Raw genomic sequence first — 8,331 nt, 5'->3', positions numbered from 1 at the left:
CACTCTGATTGGTGACCACGCTTGTCACTGTTAAGGGGAAGTGAGAGGAAAACTGCAATGAAGCTGCAAGCTAAGCCCTACAAGATTCAACAGACTCCTGTGAACCTGGATGGAGACCTGGTTGGCCAGCAGTGTGGCAAGACCTGGGACTCTTGGGCCCAGAGTCAGTGACAGAGCCACAGAGGACTAGAGTGAAGAGTGAAGAGTCCAGCTGATAAGAAGAGAGGGCATATGCATAAGAACACCTGAAATTGCAGATAATACCCACTTGACCAGGCTTCAGTGACTGGATGATCAGAGCTCAACCAGAATAAGAAAGAAGAGGAAAAAAAGAGTAATTAGATACAATTTGATGAACTTGACCTACTCCTATGGATGCAATAGCTCAAAAGAGGGAACAGGTCTTTACAGCAAGGATCATTCCCACCCCTTCCATACACAGAGTAGACAGGGATTAGCAATTTGGACAATGGCTACCCAAAATGGGGAGGGGGGGTTGTGGGAGGGGGCTACAAAGGCAAGAAGTGACTGGCTTGTGCACTTTCAAGAGGGATCCTAGATCCAGAGGGCATGGAGGAAGGTAGAATCTCCACTGAGTAGGATCCAATCTGTCTAGGCCGGGCTGATGAAAGGAAATGCGGATAGGTCTCTTGTGATACAACAGTGAATAATTGTTATCAGGACTGATTGTGAGGGTTGGAAATGTAAAGGTAGACATTTTGTAGCATGGAGGGGAGTGATTAACTTTGAAGTCTAGGAGCAGAGGTTCCTGGGACCATGAAGTGTGAGAAGCAGAGAGTGGGACCCTACCCAGAGAAGCAGTGATGCTTGAGATGGAGGCAGAGATGATGACGTAGAGAGATGGAGCAGCTTGGGACTTTAGACCCAGAGAGCAAGAGGGTCTGTGTGCTGACGATCGGGGGCCAATCCTGTAAGGTATACCCTTTGGTTGGTTGATGATGCATGGAGGGGATTGTAACCGTGGCAATGAAACGATATATGATAGGATGAATGGAAAACTAATGTTCTCCCATGTAAATTATCATATAATTCACCGGCTGTTCCTTGGAAACCCTAAACACGGTCACTATGAGCCAGAGCTGACTTGATGACACTTAACAACAACAACAACAACAATCCAGAGAAGCAGTGACACAAGAGATGGAGGCAGAGATGATGACATGGAGAGATAGAGCAGCTGAGGACTCTAGAGTCCATGGAAAGAGAAAGACTGTGTGCTAATGGCCAGGAGGTAGGCTTGTAGAGTGTTCTTGGGTTGTTTAAGTAACTATCTATTCCTGACTGCTTTGGGGTACATTCAAAAAACAAAGCAAAACAAAACACCACAACAGAAGGAGTAGAAGCAAATGCTGTTCAATGATGATGCATGGAGGGGATTGTAATCATTGTAATGAAATGAAATATGATAGGAAGAGCGCAAAACTAATGTTCTCCTATGTAAACTATCACTCAATTCACAATAAAAGCTTGAAAAAAAATACAGAAACTTCTTTTACAGTGGAGTGAGGATACTGGCAAATTCTTTGCCCCCAAATAACAATAAAAATGGGAAAATGTCAAAAAATGACCACTTTGCAACTCTAGAAGTTTTCTAAAGGCATACTTCAAGTTTAGAAACATATACTCAAGAAAAAGTATGGAACTTTCCAAAACTAGATAGAAAAACTGGTATCTTTTCTGTAAATGCTATTATTCCCACTCCATTGATTTTTGGTGCAGAACTTTTATCAGATTGAGAACTGCAATGAGGCTCAGAAACCTACCTGATTCTATATAGAGCTGATTTTATATAGAGTCCCATACACTAGAAGTTTGCCAATATGTCAATAGGATATTCTGGAAACAATAGCAAACAATTTAGGAAGGTCAGCTGTGCAGTTCTCTTTTGCATTCGTGCATGAGGCAAGCAACTGACCATCAACAGAAATTCCTAAGAGTTCCACAGAGGAAGATTTCTATACTGAACACTGAGAAGCTGAATAATTGTGTACAGATGCACATACACTCAAGCGAGAACAAACAGAGCACTGCATACCTAATTTCACCTGGTTGAAGAGAGGTCTTGAATGTGAAGAAATGGAAAGGTGAAGCAGATTAATTCATTAATTGATCGAAATTTGAAGTTGTTTCCTAAAATAAACATGTCCTTCAACCAAGTATGGAAAACTTACTGACTCAAGGCTTTTATTCACCTCTGACAAACTGTTGGCTAACCAGTGAGATATGCTGGCTTTGTAAGCCAGCCTTTAAAAACAAAGCAGGCATCTTAGTGGAGATCAAGTGCAGTGATGATAATAAGCTGAGTGAAGTAAGTTTGTCACATTATCACCATTATCGCATGGTTCCATTTCAATGAAATGTCTAGAATAAATGTCAAAAAATCAAAGTTTAATAGTGTTTGTGGTAGTATAGTGAGTTATAAGCTGGGCTGCTAAATGTAAGGTCAGCAGTTCAAATCTACCAGCTGCCCCGGGAAGAGAGATGAGACTTTCTGGTCCCATAAAGATTTACAGTTTCAGAAACCCTATACAGTGTCTCTATGAGTTGGGACCAACTCCAGATCACACAAGCACCTCTAGGGGGCAAGAGGTAGTGAAGTAAAGGTGATTATTAGTTGCAGTTTTTGTTGTTGTTCAGCACCATCGAGTCAGTTCTGACCCATAGTGACCTTGTTGTATAGGGTTTCTGAGGATTGGCTGTGGGTTTGAACCACTGACTTGCAGTTGGCAGTCCAGGGCTTATCCTACAGTGCCACAACAGGACTCCAATCACTGCCAGTATGAATACATTTCTGCTCACTAATGCCTAGGATATCAATGGTTATGTGTTCCATTTCATTTTTGACAATTTCCAATTTTCCTAGATTCATACTTTGTACATTCCATGTTCCAATTATTAATGGATGTTTACAGCATTCTCTTCATTTTGAGTTGTGCCCCATCAGCAAATGAAGGTCCACTATGTTTACTCCATTCGCTATTCATAAGATTTTCACTGCCTAACATTCACAAGTAGTCTGCCTCTCCATCTTCCTAGGCTGTCTTAGTCTGGATGTTCTGCTGAAACTTGTCCACCTTGGGTGACCCTGATGATATTTAAAATACCAGTGTAATAGCTTCAAGCATTACAGCAACATACAAGTCACCACAGAACACCAAACTGACAGATGTGTGTATAAACAAAGGAAGACAATTCAACAATAATGTGCAATAAGCTATTGATCATGTGTAAGAATAGAAGGAGTTCCAAAGCATTGTGATAAGTGATAACCATTCACAAAGACCACATGTCACATGATTGTAAAAATAATATATATCCAGGAAGGCAGTAGCTTGATAAGTGGTTGCTGGGCCTAGCAGTAAAGATTGGTGGAAATGTCATAGGAGATACCTTTGGGGCAATTGTAACTTTTTAAAAACTGAATTTTGTGATCATTGCCCAACTATATAAATGTATTAAAATTAGTGAATTGTACACTTAAAGTCAGCCAATATATGATATGTAAATTATACCTTAATAAAGCTGCTAACATTTATCAGAAATGAAATAATCTTTAAATGTCAAACTACAAAGCATACTTTGTAGCCCCAAATTGGCATAAGCCAGCAGTATACTGTTACACTTTGCATTTGTAGTTGAGGACATACCCCCACAATTACCACTTCAGAGATATTCAAAACATGTAATGAGAAATAAAACAACCAAGAGGTTTGAGAACAATAACAAGTAATTTCAACCACAAGAATAAAATATGATCTACATAATTCTCAGTTTCAAACTACCAGCTGTTCCGTGGGAGAAAGATGAGGGTTTCTGCTCCATAAAATAATTACAGCCTCAGAAACCCTGTACAGGATCGCTATGAATCGGAACTGATTCCACAGCACATAACCACCAACTACCAACCACCACCACCACATAATTAAGGAAATTCTTCCATGCTTAGAATAAAGGCTTACACAATATCTGCCTATGGAGTCCTGGTGTGGTGCTGTAGGATAATGCACAAGACCACAAGGTCAGTTTGAGTCTCAAGGTCAGCAATCCAAACTCACCAGCAGCTCTTCAGAAACCCTATACAAGGTTACTATGAGTTGGGACCAACTCGACAGCATTTAACAACAGCAACAACACCTACCTAGTGGTGTTCCTGATGTGGTGCTGTAGCATCAGCTCTGGACTGGTAACCACAAGTCAGTGGTTTAAATCCACCAGCCACTCCTTTGGAACCCTATATATGGTCACTATGAGCCAGAGCCTACTTGTCGGCATTTAACAATAACAATATTGACAAAGGATGCCTCTTGTGCTTTCCCCTTCTTTATTCCAAATATAAATTTGTATTTTAAGTTACATTGTAGTTGATCTTAGTATGTTTTTGCTGTTGTTGTTAAGTGCTGGTGAGTCAGCTCAGACTCATAGCAACCTGTACAGGGTTTCTGAGAAGTAGCTGGTGGGTTTGAATCACCAGCCTTGTAGTTAGCAGTCCAGTGCTTATCCTATGGAGACACACCAGGACTCCTAACTTTGTATAGCATGGAATATATAAATTACAAACTACAGAAGAGTTCTATCCAGACTTAAAGGAAAAAAACTGGTGTCACATAGAGGTCCTGGCCTCCAGTGACTGGATGAAGGATGGTCTGGTTTGAGGACGGGTTGAGTGAGCTCTTAACATGGGAAGAATAATCCTTGGTGAGCAGAAAGGCAGCATGTTATAGAAATGTCTGCATTATAGCAATAATTGTTTTTGCTTATCTTCTGGGCATATAGGTAAACTCTATTATTCAACTGCAATTGCAATAGATAAAAGCATATGACTGAGAACTGGCCTATGTCGTCAGAAAGGATGTATACCTTTTACATTCCTGCTGTAAAACATTCTTCTTTATTAATCTTCGTATTTTATTTATGCTCAAATTTTAACAGCAGTTAAAGAACATTTAGAAGACTGAAAAACCAGACAAGGAAGTGAGTCCAATTGTAGTGACCACATTGGGGACAGTTTTCAAGAAAGTCTTATTAACCAGGAATATTTGCATATGTGCAGGGAATACACCTTAATCTTACTAAATTAAGTCATTAAGATTTGTCGTTTGTTTGAAAGAGTAGCTACAATTTATAGGACAAATAAAAATGTCCTTGTATTTTTGGAAAAGGAAAAGGTAGATTCATAAGTCTATAAGAAAATTACTCACTCTTTACTTTTTAAATCTTTTACAATTAATTTATAAGTGCATTGTAAGGCACAGGTGAGAAAAATAAAAAAGTAATTTAAAATACGGTTATTGCTAAGTTTTATAGAGAGTGATGATTAGGTAGTATATATTTTCATCTCTCAAGAAGTTTCAAGCATGATGTTTTACAGAATTTAGGAGATCTTTTTTTTTTTTTTGGAAGTTTTAATTGTGAATTGAGTGATAGTTTACTTGGGGAAAACGTCAGCTCAATTCACTGCAATTATTACAATCCCCTGCATGCTTCATCATTCAACAGTATTTGCTACTATTCCTTTTTTGTTTAGTTTCTTTTTGTATGTGCAGCAAAACACTCAGGAATATACAATCATTCAAACAGCCAAAGGGCACACCCTGCCCCCTGGCTGCCAGCACACATCCCCTCTTTTAGGAGATCTTTGAATAGACGAGAATTATTATGGTCAGAACAATGTCACTTACCAGGGTATAATGATGACTTTTCCCAGTCTGCAAATAAGAAAAAAGAAGATGAAATATCATTAACTTCTCCCAGCAGTCCTCCTATCTTTTCCCCTCTTCTCATTACTGGCATTCTAGCACTATACAGTTGCTTATTTATTTCTATGTCCATTCCCTCTTAACAAATATGTGGTCATTCTTTCCTTGAACTTGAAAATGATAGTGCCTGGATATGTGTGTAGAAAAAAGTCAGGAGAAAAAACATGCCAAAATCAAGAGAAAGAAGTAAGTTAAGAATAAGAAGGCAATGCTAAATGAAAGATGGCTAGATTGATAAATGAATGTAGAAAGAATAACTGATGGATAATGGGAAATAAACTAGGGAGAAGAACATAAGGTAGAAAGCAAGAAAACACAGGCAAGCAAACAGGAAGGCAAGAAGGAAGGAAAGAAAAGATGAATTAAGAAAGGAAGGAAAAAAAGAATGATAAAAATTTTTAATTGATGAAAATAAGACATTTACACAGAAAAAAAAGGAAGAAAGCAAAGAAGCATAAATGAAGGAAAACCATTAAAACAGAAACAGTGTTTCTTTTGTTTTTCTTTTAATTATTTACATGAAAGAATATTCCATTTGGGGACAAACAGTTGTGCACTACCTTTTACAGACTCTCTTCCACTCAAGCTCCTACAAGATGGGGATAGGCAGTGACATCATGATATGTCTGACTCTTTCTCAAATAGGGCTTAGAGTAGGGTTTTGTGTCTTGCTATTTGTTGAATTTGATCTTGTCAAAAAACTTCTAAGACACTTACTATCATGGAATTGTTTCTTCCGTTCATCTGAAAGGAGATACACACATAAAACTGGAGTTCTCAAAGAGATAAAGATACAGAAGAAAGACATGCATTCATCTTAGGAGTTTATGTAATCATTGACATCACAATACTCAAGTCATTGCTCCCTTCTGACATTTGGATAAAATGGAATTCAATCACATGATCCCTAAATACATTTGATTCGAAGCACATAATCAGTGTAAGTCAGAAAATTATTCTTTACATAATAACTACAATGCAGAGCAACACTAGATTAAGAATAAAGAATAAAGTGGAAAGGGGGACATAAAGCAAATAAGTATTAGGAAAGGATGATATAACTTTGCAAATATTTTAACTGTGAAAATAAAATGATCTGTTTTAATTGAAAGGAAGGAACAAAGAAGGAAAACATACTGGAAAGGATTCCACACAATGACAAGGTAGATTATTAAGATAAATCAGTTTTGACTCATAGTGACTCTGTATAGGAGTAACTGGTGAGCTGCTGCTGAGTTTGAACTGCCGACCTTGCAGATCAAATCAACTTTGTGGTAAAGTGCTTATCCTACAGTGTAAACAATAGGACAAAATCATGTCCAGTACTGCGCCATTCTCATGATTGTTGGCACGTTTGAGCCCATTACTGCTGCTATTGTGTAAATCCATCTTGTTGGGGGGCTCCCTCATTTTTGCTGACCCTCCACTTTACCAAGCATGATACCATTCTCCAGGGACAGGTTCCTCCAGATAACATGTCTGAATAAAGTCTCCCCATCCTAGCTTCAAAGGAGCATTCTGGCTGTACTTCTTCAAACTCATATTTGATTGTTCTTCTCACAGTCCATATAATACTATTAATATTTTTTCTACAACACCAAAAATTCAAATGAATTGATTCTTCCACTGACTTCCTTATTTCACATTCATATGAGGACAGGCACACGTCTATTGCAACAATTTGCCTAGTGCAATATATCTGTGTCATTTGTTTACATGATTGCTGCTTCCATGGGTGTTGACAGTTTTATGCATTCAATCTTCAGATACATTTTATGAACAATGTTTTTCTCTTCTCTTTCTGAGACTCTAAGAACACATGTTAGAAGCTGACATATTATAACAAAATTACCCTCATGAACTGTCTGTTCTTTAGATAGAACATGTATTGTTTAATCTACACTGTCCCCTTATCTTTACATTGTCACCTCTATCAGTTGAGACAATAAAATAATTTTATTTCATCCACTGTATTTATTCTGTTTGCAAAAACTTTATTTTTTTCCTTCTAGAGCCTTTGTCTCTGTTATGAGTTTACATCCAGCAAAGACTATCAAAATATAAAAATTGATAATATCACATCATTGCTGACTAGACAATGAAATTCATAACGTTTTAACCATGTAAATACACGTTTGTCTGCAAGTGTGTAGTATTATACAGCTTCTTCAGATATATGTTGTAATTGTTGTTAAGTGCCATTGAGTTAGTTCCAAGCCACAGTGACTCAGTATAGGGAAGGTTATCAAGGAGTAGCTGGCTGGTAGGTATGAACCACTGACCTTGTGGTTAGCAGGCAAGTGTTTATCCTAACAGAGTCATGCCAGGATGCCTTTCCTTTCATTAGTTCACATCTAAATACTTACATTAAGAGAACACAGTGGAACTCATAATGCCTTTAATTAGTATTTTCTAGTCAGTAGGAGTGTGCTGGTGTCCTGGTGTGGCCTGTGGGTTAATGTGCCGGACTGCAAAGTCGTTTGAACCAGAAGGTTGTCAGTTCAAGCTCACTAGTCGCTCCTCAGAAACTCTACACAGAGTCACAGTGGGCGGG

The sequence above is a fragment of the Chrysochloris asiatica genome, unplaced genomic scaffold, assembly GCF_000296735.1.
Source record: "Chrysochloris asiatica unplaced genomic scaffold, ChrAsi1.0 scaffold00660, whole genome shotgun sequence".
Taxonomy (NCBI): domain Eukaryota; kingdom Metazoa; phylum Chordata; class Mammalia; order Afrosoricida; family Chrysochloridae; genus Chrysochloris; species Chrysochloris asiatica.
Note: the sequence above shows the minus strand (reverse complement) of the source record.